The 14,249-nt window shown below is 42.6% G+C and overlaps 1 long non-coding RNA gene across 2 annotated transcripts; it reads left to right on the top strand.

Moving 5' to 3' along the window:
* Positions 40 to 11,981, top strand: LOC106509530. Of its 2 annotated transcripts, none has more exons than XR_001307147.2 (3): positions 40 to 1,255; positions 8,191 to 8,350; positions 10,490 to 11,981. It is a non-coding gene; the product is annotated as an uncharacterized LOC106509530 (long non-coding RNA). The 2 variants fall into 2 exon arrangements; XR_001307146.2 differs by having other exon boundaries at positions 10,506 to 10,864.

Genomic DNA, 14,249 nt, shown 5'->3' with positions numbered 1-14,249 from the left:
CTGGGAACTTCCATACGCTGCAGGTGGGGCCCTAAAAAAAAAAAAAAAGCCCAAAAATGATGTTGAAGAGCAGCTTACCTCTTGGGGCTTTTATACGTGTTCACCAAGTGGACAGAGATACCAACCTGAGGGCCTCTGGCCTTAGTGTGGCTCGTAGACTTAATCAGTTTTGTCTGAAAATTGTGTGTATTAACTTCACCACTTAACAACTGGAGATTTCCCAGAAGAAGGAATGGATTTTGATGAATCTGGCAAGACTGAACCCACATTGCACTTTCAGGGATACCAGTTGGCTGGGTGGGGGTCTGTCCCTTGGCTGGGGCCACCTCTCCTATCTGTGGCAGTCCCCACCTTGCCTGTTTCCCTTGTGTATGCTACCTGCAAAACCCATACATGCATTTGAGTTCGTTGCCCCTACTTAAGGCAATTTTCTTAGGAATCTGTCATCTCTGGTAACTTCATCAGAAGGTAAAGTCCTTTGAAGATAGTTCCGGTTAGGTCATTGATTATGGTTTTATATCATCTCATAGCATTATTTGCATCTTTATACCTTTGCTTCCTCTCATCTTTGAGGAGAATATGAACATTTATGGAGTACTTGTAACATATTAGACATTGTTGTAAGTTGCATAGAGATAGTCACAAAATCCAGAAAACTTGTTATGAGTTACTGTGGTAATCATAAGTATGGTACTGCACTGGTTTCCTACTGCTGCTGTAATATTGCAACAAACCAAGTGGCTTAAGCAACACAAATTTATTTCTCTCCAGCTCCATTGCTCAGAAGTCAGAAGTGCCAGGCCCATGTCAGAGGCTTATCTTTTAGTGTGAGTTCATTAATCTTGTCCTTAGACAAATTGGTTGATGAAAGAAGGGCTTTTATCTATGTTTCATGGGAAGGGACAGCATTTAGCAATGGTGCTTAGTCTTGTTCTTTTTCATGACTCAGAGACCACTTTTAAAATCTTCAAAAGTTAAAAAATGCTCCAGAAAGGCCAGCACATGACAAATTTGCATACAATTTCAGGTCCAATTCCCTGGACCCTGTGAAGGCCGTTAGGGACCCCAACCTAGCAAATGTGAGGCTTTTCCAAGGCTTGTGGTAAATGGTGGCTATTTCACTTCATTTTCAGAGCAAGGAAGGCATTCGCAAGCTGGGCTACTTGTTAACCTTTTAAAAGCTATAGTGGAGTTTCTAGGAAAACACCAAAAGCTGATGCTACCTTGTCCGAGGCACGTCCACATGTTTCACAAGGTCAGTTATCTCTAAACACATGAAAAACATTGCAGACTTTCACAATTTTATCTTGTTGGGAGATGTTTTCTTTTACAAGCGTATGCAGAAGAGTGAAATAAGCCACACACAGAAGGACAGATAATGTGTGATTCCACTTAGACAAGATAGCTAGAGTACGCTAATTCACAGAGAAATAAAGTAGACTAGAGGTTACCAGAGGCTAAGGGGTAGGAGAAAGTGGGAGTCAGGGTTTAATGGGTGCAGAGTTTCTGTTGGGATTGATGAAAATGATTTAGGTATAGTTAATGGTGATAGGTACACGGCATTGTGAATGTCTTTGATGCAACTGAACTGCAGCTTTATGAATAGTTAAAATAGTAAATGTGTATTTTCCCACATGAAGTTACTTCTTGAAAGAAAGTGTATGTGGGAGAGAAGTGAGTGAAGAGTGTGTGTGTGTGTGTGTGTGTGTTGGACTAGGTAAAACTGTCAGAGAGAATGCAAGCTATATGAAAGGCACATGGTGAAAAGTATCTTTTTCATTCCCATCCGAGGCTCTCAGTTTTCCTCTCTAGATGTGACCTAACCTATGGTACCACTTTCTTCTTTTTCCTCATTTACTTTTTCCCCTTGTTTATACAACATAGTAGCTTTCTCAAGTTTGTGCAGTTCACTTATAAAATCTTAAAAAGTTCCCCCTTCCTTTTTGACTGATGGCTGGCTGTCTGGTATTACATCGTATGAATGTACCATAGTTTAGTCCACCAGTCCTGTACCAATGGACTTTGACGTGATTTCCAACCTTTTACAAGTACAAACAATTCTGCAATGAATAACCATGTATATGAAGTCATTCCACAAATAGTAGTTGACATTCTTGATTACAAAACAAGCAAGATAACTCAGCCCCGAGAAATGAGGTAACAGAGAGAGGTCATAGCAAGCTGCCCTGGCTGAAGAGGACCCCTTCAGGGCAGAACCTGTCACCTGATGTCATCACTTTTCAACCACTTCCACACTGTTCATTGGTCAAGTGTGTTCGTGTGAGGCCTCCAGCGCTGTCAGAAGCTTGACACTGACAGAGATTACTTAACACCAACAGGAAGTCCCCTGAGTCTGTGAGAAAGTGAATGATCTAGTCACAGTCAATTTAGGATTCTGCCCATGTTCAATAGAAGAGCTTGACGGATTGTTTGTTTGGTTTAGTCACTGAGCTTTTTGAGGGGTTGAAGATGTGATGGCTTCATGTACTATTTGAAAACATGCCTCAGGTTGCTTAATGAGGGGCATTTTGTTTACTTTTGGAGTTACGCACAGAGAGATGTAAAGAGATCTACTGAATGTGGTTTTGAGCACTGATGTAAGCCTCAGTCAGTCGTCTGAGGGACATCCTTATACAAGGTCAAGGAGGTGGTGATCGGCTTAACATATTTGTGTCTGTATATCATACACCATAGTGGTTCATGCAATATTTACCTAAAAGTGCAACCAGAAAAATTACTTGCACAAGAGGGATAGAAATATTATAGAATTAGGAAGTTATATGTGCATTACAATTATAATAGAATAGTTAGTATAGTATAGTATAGTATAATAGTTATTATATATAATGTAATATGTAATACAACGGAAGATTGATTAGCCTCCTGGGCACATATGACAAGAAGAAAAAGCGTCATTACAACAGTAGATCACTGTGATGCCCCTTTCAGCAGATGAAGGTGTAATTATAATAAGTTCATGCAGGACTCATCTCACTGATGAACTTGGAGTTCCCGTCATGGCTCAGTGGTTAACGAATCCAACTAGGAACCATGAGGTTGCGGGTTCTATCCCTGGCCTCGCTCAGTGGATTAAGGATCCAGGGTTGCCGTGAACTGTGGTGTAGGTTGCAGACGCGGCTTGGATCCCGTGTTGCTGTGGCTCTGGGTTAGGCCAGTGGCTACAGCTCTGATTGGACCCCTAGCCTGGGAACCTCCGTATGCTGCGGGAGTGGCCCAAGAAACGGCAAAAAGACAAAAATAAATAAATAAATTAATTAATTAATAAAATAAAATAAAATAAAATAAAATAATGCTAGCTTGGAGTCATGAAGAGGAAATGTACCTGAGTGAGCATAGAGTCAAACAAATCTTTTGATGAATGAGGAAATTGAGGCAGGTGAGGTTAAGGTTAGCCACTGCACCTGAGCAGAGGTATGCCAGGGCAGGTTCACACAACCCCATGGGAGTCAATATTGAGGAATTTCACAAGCTGATTGATAGATTAAATTGGCTCTAGTGGGAATATTTACACTGTGGCAATCGGTCAATATTACAAATCAAAGCTGTTCTCTTCAAGAGAGTCTGTTAAACATTTGACAGCAAGCCTCTGTATCTAAGGCTATTCAGCCAACTCAAAATAAAGACAAAGTTTGCCTAGAGTATTTAAGTACACATGTTGATCCTTTTATTGTTACTGGACCTTTACATGTTTAGAAAAACGTTATTGTCACTTCAGAGAAATCCTTAAGAGTAAAATAGGGATATTATTTCTCCCCTCCCCATCTCAGAGATAAGGACATGTAGGCAGATGCAGATCAAACAGTTTACCCAGGGACACATTGCTAGGTAATGGAAAGACCAAAATAGACATTGGTTCCACCTAGGACACACTGGACCTTTGGCAGGAGAGAAAAACTATTAAGCAGGGACAGAAAGTTAATGATGTGGCCAACTCAATGGTGATTCTGTGGCCTTCTTGTCTGAAATCTGTCAACTGGTTCCTGACTTCATAGTTTAAAAGAGAAATACTCAGGAACTCCTCAAGCTGGATGGACAGTCGTATTTCCCTCAAGGGGATCCAATTAATTATTCTGTCATAGCAAAGTTGGGAGTGATCTGTGCTTTCTTCCTAGTTTTTTAACAGAGCACAGGTTATAGTCTTCGGCACCTGCGGTCATGGTTACACCCCCGTGGCACCAGACCAGTATTCCAGCTTATTTTCATTAGGACTCACTCAGTTGCAAGCGACAAAATGTGATCCAAGTGACCTGAAGAAAATGTGCTCATGTACTTTTCAAGTCCAGGGGATCCTCAGGCACGAGTGGGTCAAAGGGTCCAAAGAGCTTTTTAGTACTCTTACCTTGCCCACCACTTCTCTTGACTTTGAGGCCTACCCTTGTGGTATAAGAGGATTCCCCCTATCTCCAGGTTTACAATTTCAATTTCAATTTTGGCAAGATAAGGGTTTATTTCTTTACAGTCTTTCCATAGAAATTTTGGAATTTAGCTGTATGGGCTCTGATTACATCATATGCACATCCCTGGCCCATTCACTGTGGGCAGCAGCGTGTGAGCTCGGCCCTGGCCTGGGTCATCTGTTTGCCTCTGGAGTCAGGGGTGGAACCAGTATCGCCCAGTGAAATGGATTAGTGGAGGAGGAATGGGTAAGGTCACCAAGGGAAATCTGAATACTCTTTTGAGAAGAAAGGGGAGAGGGAAGACTAAGTCCTGGGCAGATAAAATCAACTGATTTTTACTACTTGGGAGCCCAGCAGATATTTGGTGAAGTAATGAAGGAAAGATCATAGCAACTAAATCTCCATCACCTTTTTACCCCTGATAACATCAATTTAAACAATTCAACTGTAGTCATTTTTCTTTCACTTAATTACTAATAAAACTTACAAAACACACCATAACTCCAAAGATAGAGGCATTTACAGAAAAACTCAGAGGTGTGCCCAAGGAAACCTCCAATATGTAAATATCCTCCACCATTTCTAATCCATGAAGCAAAATTTTCCACCAGAATTACAGCTTTAGGTGACGGGGGCAAGTGAGCTTTTTACACTGTCCCAGAATCGTAGCTAAGTAAGTCATGAAATAGAAAATAAAAGGTGTCAAGAGTTCCTGTTGTGGCTCAGTGGTAACAAACCTGACTGGTATCCATGAGGACTCAGGTTCAGTTCCTGGCCTTGCTCAGAGAATTAAGGATACGGCATTGCCATGAGCTGCAGGTACGTGGCTTGGATCTGGCATTGCTATCGCTGTGGTATAGGCCTACAGCTGCAGCTCTGATTCAGCTCCTAGCCTGGGAAGTTCCATATGCCACACATGCAGTCCTAGGGGAGAAAAAAAAGTGTCAAATACCCTCATATTCTAAAGTGAACAGAAAAAGCCCCTAGGACGTAAGGAAAGGCATTTCTCTTGGGGCTTATTAGGAGCCAGAGGCCCCTGCTCTTCCAGCAGCAACACTAGCCCATCACCCCTCCCCTGCCTGCATAAGATGAGGCTTGGATCTGGAGTAATGGCATTTCGAGTTGCTCACATCTGTCTAATACTCATTCTTAAGTCTACATGACTGCAAGAGCCTGTTAGAGCTGCATCCCAGCTCCTGCTAGGACTACAACTCATGTAGCTCCTGCCCCCTCCTCCCCATTCCCCGTTCCTCTGCCCAGATGAGCCAGATTTTCCATTTGGATCTTAGGCCTCCCTGTTCTCTAGACAAATAACACTTTGCTACCTCACTGGCCTTGCTCTCCTGTCTCCTGCCCAAAATGCGCTCTGTCCCAGTACCTGACCTTCTGAGGGTAATTCCAACAACTCTTTCAGGCCCAGATCAAAAACCACTTCCTTCACAAGTTCCCCAGTGGGACAAAATCTCTCCATCTTTGGGCTTTTCTAGAATTTCATTTTCACTTTCTTGACACTATGAAATAAAATCCACATTTTTTGGCAAGACAAGAAAAATTTAAACAGGAATTTTTTTTCTCTGCCCTTTATCCTCCTCTCTCCCCCCTACTATGCACTGTGTATCTGCATTATGCATCAACCAAACCTCTGCCATAGGCAGAAATGCCTGCTCAACCTTAAAGAGCAACATTCTGCTAGCACCAACAAGACAGCTTAGAAGATAACATTTCTTCCAGATCTTATAAGGGGCTTAGATCTGGGTTGTGTAACTCTCATTTAATGTATAGCCCACTGTCTCCAAAAAACATATCCAGGAGTTTCTGCTGTGGATCATCAGGTTAAGAACCTAACATGGTGTCTGTGAGGATGTGGGTTTGATCCCTGACCTCACCCAGTTGGTTAAGGATCCCACATTGCTGTTGTTGTGGCATAGGCATGCAGCTGCAGCTCTAACTCAGTCCATAGCCTGGGCGCCTCCATATGCCACAGGTGCAGCTCTAAAAAGAAAAATGAACTTAAAAAAACCTTAGCCAACTGCACCATGATTCCTAAAGGATGAAACCGTTTTCAAAGCTTTCTGAGATGTTGTTCCTAGGTTATAATCCTCATATTTATCCCGAATAAAATTTTCCATTTCTTCCTTAAATCAACTGATAAATTTTTCATCAACACAACATTTACATATTCTGCTCTAGGTTATAGAAATTTGTTTGTCTTTGCTCTACTACCAGATAACAAGGAACTGCCCTGAAAACAGGGACCTCTCTTCAATGGGCCCAGCTAATTCTCTTGTTTTGAATTGTAGCAACTTTTTTTTTTTTTTTAAGGGAATATAATTTGTTTCTTTTTTTTTTTTTTTTTTTTGCTGCTTTACAGAAATCAGAAAGATTATGGGCCACTGAGGTTTGTTTTTTTTTTTTCCCTTGATTTTTGTCTGTCTTTGAGTTTGCCTAAGGGGACAAAGAAGTGACTTTGGGACAATCTTTCCTGGCCTCCCCCCGCCCCCAAGCTTAAACTGGAGAAATTATGGCAAGTGTTCAGGAGTTGTGTAGGTTGGGGATTGTGAATGACAGCTGAATGGAAAAGGAAGTATCTTTTAGAAGGACTTGTGCCCTCTTCCGTGGAAGTATTTTGAAAAGAGTTCACTTATGCTGCACCCAGGAGGGCTGGACTCTGAGAACCGGTGCCTCCAGCCTTGGCACAGAGCAGGATATTTCCAGGGACCATACAGATTTAAGCAATAAGCCTATCAGTGACCTCAAAGATAAACTGAAACCTAGAATATTTACTTTTTCAGCATCACATAAGTTTCTTGAATTCTTGTGCAGTTCTGAGTCAGGGAAGGAATTGCTTCCAATAAAAACCTAAAAGTGAATTCCCACCAGCCTGGCAGAATACTGGCCAAGAGTTGGAATTAATTTGATTCACAGAAAAATAAAGTAATACAGCTTCCAGAGTTGAATAAGAGGCTGGCTGCTGTGAACTGAATGCCCAGTCAAAAGGTATTTTTTTTTTTTTCAAGCCAGGTTCAGATTCATAGACTTGCAGTCAACTGGACCATGGGGCAAGAATCTGCTGTGAACACCTGGGTTTCTAAGGCAGAAAAGGTCCAAATCATGAGCAAAAGGGCACAAGTAGCGTAAGAATAGAAGACAGTATCATCTGGGATCAGATGAGCCTCTTCAGACTCTGCAGCTGATAGATGCACTTAGTTTTGCCTCCTTCTGAAGACGTGCATTTCGCTGTTATGGCAGGTTATACAACAATCTTTCTTGGTCTCTGGCAGACAACAGGAACTTATCAGAGGTTCAAAATACATGTTGTCATCAACAAATACAGTAGTTAACTATCACCATGCAGTAGTGAGTACCCAAGCATGTGTTAATCACGGAAAGCCTTCAATTCTTTGTCAGATAGAAGACAAATATGTGTTATGGGATAACCTGATATTTTTAGAAACGTTGAGGACAATAGAAAATTGGGGGGAAAGGTGATTTAAAAGTTGTTAGAACTTTCTGACTTACTTTTGCTCAAGACTGATTTTTGTTCTTGGCCAGTATCTTTGGACAGTCTTTCCATAACATAAATACGATTAAAAAAAAAAAGTAAGTCAAAAAGCTCCACATTTTTGTTTTGAGAAAACTGTGATGTATTCATGTATCTCTATTCAGGTATTATGATAAATAAGCTAAATGCTCTGGGTGTCATACGATTTAGGTTTACGTCTTTTTAGTCGTTATTGTTACTTTGGAGTAAAGGGATCTTTTGTCTGTGTAGACGGTGTGTATGGTGAAGCTGGAGTCCACAGGAGACTAGAGGAGAGACATGGTCATGGTCATGGTCATGGTCACCTTGCTCTGCAGGAGATGCTGAAAGGAACCGGACTGGCTGGGGAGCCATCCGGCCGTCATTACGGAACATGCCAGACTTTGGCAAGGTATTTCTGTTGGACGTGTTTTCTGTTGTGAGTGTCCTGCTGGAGCCAAGGGACCAGATCATGTCCGGGAGGCAGCAGTGGTGGACAGGGTGGGGAAGGCTTGTCCTAAAGGGAGCGTCTGTTTTCTCTCAGTCCTTCTGGGAAGAGGCAGATTCTGGCTGAGGGAAAGAGATGCTGGGCCACAGACCAACAGGATGTGAGAAACTCCTTCTTCTTGCCCAGCAGAAGAGTGTAAAATGTGATATGAATCTCAGGACTTTTGCAGGGAAGCCAGGTTTCTCCTTCCAGGTGGAGGCAGGAGGCAGCCCTCTAAGAGGCCTCAGAGCAGGTCTGAGCATGGGGTCTCAGGAAACCATATCTAGCAGGACTGTGAGGCTATGTACTATACATGGTACTTTTTTTTATGGCCACACCTACAGCATAGGGAAGTTCCCAGGCTAAGCCACAACTGTGACCTACACTGCAGCTGCAGAAATACCATATCCTTTAACCCACTGCACCTGGTAGGGATCAAACCTATGCCTCCACTGCCACCCCAGCTGCTTCCGCCAGAGTCTTAACCCACTTAACCTCTGCAGGAACTCCTATAGTTCATTTCATTGTGCCCAAGCTCTCAGTAATGCCTTGTTCACCTTAACTTAGTCTTTACAGGGCTCTCAGGGATCAAGGGAAAATTGGGGTTGAATTCACAGAAGGGCTGTGGTGTCCTCTCCCTGAGGCCAGAGTTGGGGACACACTGACGGGTTCAGTATGCTTCATGAGTCACGGCAAAATCAGTAGGTGAGGCAGCAAGAAGGGACAAAGGCAGTTTGTTACACACACAAGAGAGCATCCTGCATATTCTCAAAAATACCTAGATGGTGCTTTACAAGTACTGGGGGTCCAAAATCATGCTGGTAGGGACTGGAACTTCATCATGAATATATGTAACAGAAAGGTGATGCTCCAAGGTTACATCTGAAGGTTAGTGAGGTTTTTTGGGATCTAATGCATGGGCAGCATCTCCAGGTGAAGCCAAGCAGGTCTCATTCTGTGCCCTCAAGCCTTGCCTTTCTATGAGACTCTTCTTCCAGTCCAACTCCTGTGGCCACCACCCAGCTGGGTCCAGAGGATGCTGCTCCCACTTCATCACTTTGGCTGAGCAAGAATAAAGCTATGCGCCTCAGAACTCCTAAACATTGCGCTATCTCAATACTAAGAGACATTAACTCATACTAAAATAAATAAATTTGAATTTTTACTCAAAAAAGGCCTGTAAATATATATTGAATTCTAATTAATTCCAAATAGACTAAATTATTTTAGGCTATAGGTTGACACTTGTTCATAATAAAATATTGGTCAAAAAATACTTGTTAAAAAAAATTGCAGATTTCCTGTTGTGGTGCAGCAGAAACAAACCCGAGTATCCCTGAGGATGTGGGTGCCATCCCTGGCCTCACTCAGTGGGTCAAGGATCCCGCGTTGCTGTGGGTGTGGTGTAGGCCAGCAGCTGCAGCTATGATTCAACCCCTAGCCTGGGAACCTCCATTTGCTACAGGTGCAGCCCTAAAAAGAAAAAAAAAATTGCACACAATACAAAGGTTTTCAATATAAAGATTGAGATCTTACAATAACTTCACTATACCACTAAGACAATTTCACAGACAACTCCTTTGAATTCTTTTCTTCTATGTTCTAGCCTGTTTCCATGGGTCAAGTGCCATCCTCCTCTCTCCCACAGGGCAGTGGTGTCCTGTGTGCTTTATTCTCATTTTCTTCCTACTCATCCACCTTGGTGCCCACCTCAACCCCTTTCTTATTTCCATGCTGAAGGACAGACCTTCTTCAGAGTTGATTAATAATCCAGAGGAATCACTTCATAGACCCACAATATCGTATGCAATGACCAAATTGTAGCATAGTCTTATAACAGCAATTTTACAGATTTGATAAGGGGAAGATGATTTCTCTTAGACCCTGCTACTCTGTGTGGCACATTATATTTTCCAAAATGGCTCCAGCACTACCTCTAGACCCACAGGCTTTCCCAGAACCTATTCCACTTCCCTCCTCAAACCTGGTTCAGTGCATAGAATGTGGTGGAAATAATGCTGCATGGTTTTCAAGGCTAGACTACTACTTTCCACCTATTTTCAGTCTCTCTTTCTGTCAGCATGACCACTCTTGGAACCCAGCCGCTGTGCTTCCAGAAAGCCCAAACCAGCTCATGCAGAAAGATCACATGGAGAGACACATGAGAACAGAGATCGAGGTCTCCAGCCAACAGCCAGCATTAACTGCCAGCCATGTGAGTAAATGAGCTTTCAGAGAATCCCAGATAACAGAGAGCAAAGAAAATCATCCCCTCTGTGCCTGTTTGAATTCATAATTACAATTATGCTCAAAATTATAAGCATAACAAATGGTTGCTTTACATCATTATATTTTGGGGTCATTTGTTACCCAGCCTTTTAAAATTTTTTATTTCTTTGTCTTTTTTGAGCCATGCCTGTGGCATATGCAAGTTCCCAGGCTAGGGGTCGAATTGGAGCTACAGCTGCCAGCCTACACCACAGCCACAGAAACACAGGATCCGAACTGTGTCTGTGACCTACACCACGGCTCACAGCAATGCTGGATCCTTATCCCACTGAGCAAGGCCATGGATTGAACCCTCGTCCTCATGGATACTAGTCGGGTTTGTTACTGCTGGGCCGTGACCGGAACTCCCACCCAGTCTTAATCATTGGGATGTGCTGGGAGATGAGATACAGAGAGTAACCAAATCCATGTTCACTGTCTTCATGGAATGTATACACCCATATTTCTGAGATTCCTTTCGTAGCTTCACACACTGAGAGGATCAGGGGGCCTGAGTTTGGAACAAGTTGAGAGAGACTCTTCTGAGTCAGACATATAGAACTGAAAATACGAGCTCTGATGCTGATAATGTTGGTTGGGGCCTGTGGCTTTAGGACTGTAGCCACGTGTGTTTGCTAATATCTCTCTCACTCCTTGATCAGATTTAGTCACTTATCTAGGTGCTGGCCCAGCTGGAAAACGTCAGGCCTTCTCCCCAACCCCTTTCCCTTCATACACCTTTTCCAAGAATAGCACCCTTGAGCAGGGAACAGTCTGCAGGACTGAGGAAGGGGGCTAAGTGCGCATGCTCAGCTCTTCTCCCACACTCTATGTAGTCAGATGAGTCCCTCCTCCTCCCTGCAGAGTCGGGGTGGGGAAAGGCACACACAGTGTTAGTGCAGCTGGGCGACTTCCATGTGGAAATGTGAATGTCATACATCTCACTATATTATTATTAAAGTTTTATTGGTTCTTTAATGATTTCCACTTTAGCATTGCCTGAAGCAAAAATTCTCATGGAATCAGGGATTTGATTTGCCAATGATACATTTTTCTGACATAATTAAAATCAACTTTTAAAAATTACTTGTCTGTGTACCATTCAAAATCATTTCGCATATATCAGTGGATGTATATTACACTTGGGGAAATCATGCTATGAGGTATTGATCTGATGTCATCCCATAAAATATTAATCTGATGTCATCCAGCTCAGGCAGTTATCTAATTCAATGTTTGGTCCAAGACAAATGAAAGACATGAAAACTGATATTAAATGAAAAAAAAATGCTATAGAAGATTACATTTTGTTATTATTATTTTTATTTATTTATTTATTTATTTTTTGTCTTTTTGCCATTTCTTGGGCCGCTCCCACAGCATATGGAGGTTCCCAGGCTAGGGGTCAAGTTGGAACTGTAGCTTCAGGCTTACATCACAGCCACAGCAACACAGGATCTGAGCTGCATCTTTTTTTTTTTTTTTTTTTTTTTTTTTTGCTATTTCTTGGAGCCGCTCCCGCGGCATATGGAGGTTCCCAGGCTAGGGGTCCAATCGGAGCTGTAGCCACTGGCCTACGCCAGAGCCATAGCAACGCAGGATCCGAGCCGCATCTGCAACCTACACCACATGAGCTGCATCTTTGACTTACACCACAGTTTGCGGTAACACTGGTTCCTTAACCCACTGTGTGAGGCCAGGGATCAAACCCATGTCCTCATGGACACTGTTGGGTACTTAACTCACTGAGCCACAATGGAAACTCCAATATAAAATTTTTAAATTGAAGTCTGGTTGATATACAATATTGTATGAGTTTCAGGTGATTCACAAATTTTAAAGGTTAAACTCCATTGATAGTTATTATAAAATGTTGCTGGAATTCCCGTTGTGGCTCAGTGGAAAGGAATATGACTAGCATCCATGAGGACACAGGTTCAATCCCTGGCCTTGCTCAGTGGGTTAAATGATCCAGCGTTGCCATGAGGTATGCTGTAGATTTGATCCCTGGCCTCGCTCAGTGGGCTTGGATCCCACGTTGCTGTGGCTGTGGCTTAGGCCAGCAGATGTAGCTCCGATTTGAGCCCTAGCCTGGGAACCTCCATATGCCGTAGGTATGGCCCTAAAAAGCCAAAAAAAAAAAAAAAAAAAAAAAGAAAAAAGAAAAAGTTTCCTATATTCCCTGTGCTATACAAAGTTTTCTTGTAGTTTATTTATTTTATGCATAGTAGTTTGTACCTCTAAAACACCTACTCCTATCTTGCATTTTCCCCACCGTTAACCACTAGTTTATTCTCTATATCTGTGAGTCTATTTGTGTTTTCTTATATTCAATAGTTTTATTTTCAGATACCACATATTCGTGATACCATATAGTATTTGTCTTTCTCTCTGACTTATTTCGCTAAGTATAATACCCTGCAGGTTCATACCACTTGTGTTACTATTATTGGGACTTTGTTCTGCTATGATGCATATGCCTACACTATTTCTTAGTATCTCTTCTGAGTTTTAGTCTGTTTCTCCTTGGACTTCATTTTTCTATCACGACCCTGTTCTAGGAGGAATAGAAAGAATACTCAGGAGTTCCCGTTGTGGCGCAGTGGTTAACGAATCCGACTAGGAGCCATGAGGCTGCGGGTTCGGTCCCTGCCCTTGCTCAATGGGTTAACGATCCGGCGTTGCTGTGAGCTGTGGTGTAGGTTGCAGACGTGGCTTGGATAATGCGTTGCTGTGGCTCTGGCGTAGGCCGGTGGCTATGGCTCCGATTTGACCCCTAGCCTGGGAACCTCCACATGCCGTGGGAGCGGCCCAAGAAATGGCAAAAAGACAAAAAAAAAAAAAAAAGAAAGAAAGAAAGAATACTCAAACAAGAGACCTGAGTTCTGATTTTGCTCTTTTACCAGCTTTTACTGGGATATTCCACTAGGGTTGAATCAGAGCTGCAGCTGCCAGCCTATGCAACAGCCACTGCAACACGAGATCCTTAACCCACTGAGTGAGGCCAGGGATTGAACCTACAACCTCATGGATACTATGTCAGGTTCTTAACCCGCTGAGCCACAGTGGAAACTCCATTATCTGGTTCTTGATGTGAATTGGGTTGGGGGAAGGAGAGAAGTAAAGCCAGAAGGGTCATTTTAGAAGCTTCTGCAGAAGTCTTGACAGGGAGATCTGGATTAGGAGTTTGAGGTTGAACAGACAGAGGCCAAGGAAGGGAGGAGCCATTGGCCTGGCCGAATCCATACAATGTAGTCATGGATTGGCTGGAAGGAGAATCTGTGGAAAGGAATCAAAGATGACTCTGACATGTCCACCAGGCTCCAGGAAGAAGGGACAATATATATCTACCACAGATAAGTCAGAAAGAACTATATCTCATAAAGATAAAATTGTTTGATTTGGGGTAGTTTCATAGGGAAATGGAATTTATGAGCTGATCTGCTTTTTATTAATTCTCTTATCAAACCAAATTTCACTGCTGTCAGTAGAGTACAGCCTGAAGGGAAAATGAATGCAGTCAGGAATGGGATGGAAGATGTTTCACAGGAGAGTC

The sequence above is a fragment of the Sus scrofa genome, chromosome 2 (assembly GCF_000003025.6).
Source record: "Sus scrofa isolate TJ Tabasco breed Duroc chromosome 2, Sscrofa11.1, whole genome shotgun sequence".
NCBI lineage: Eukaryota > Metazoa > Chordata > Mammalia > Artiodactyla > Suidae > Sus > Sus scrofa.
The sequence above is the reverse complement of the archived record's forward strand: the minus strand, read 5'-3'. Positions and strand labels throughout refer to the sequence as shown.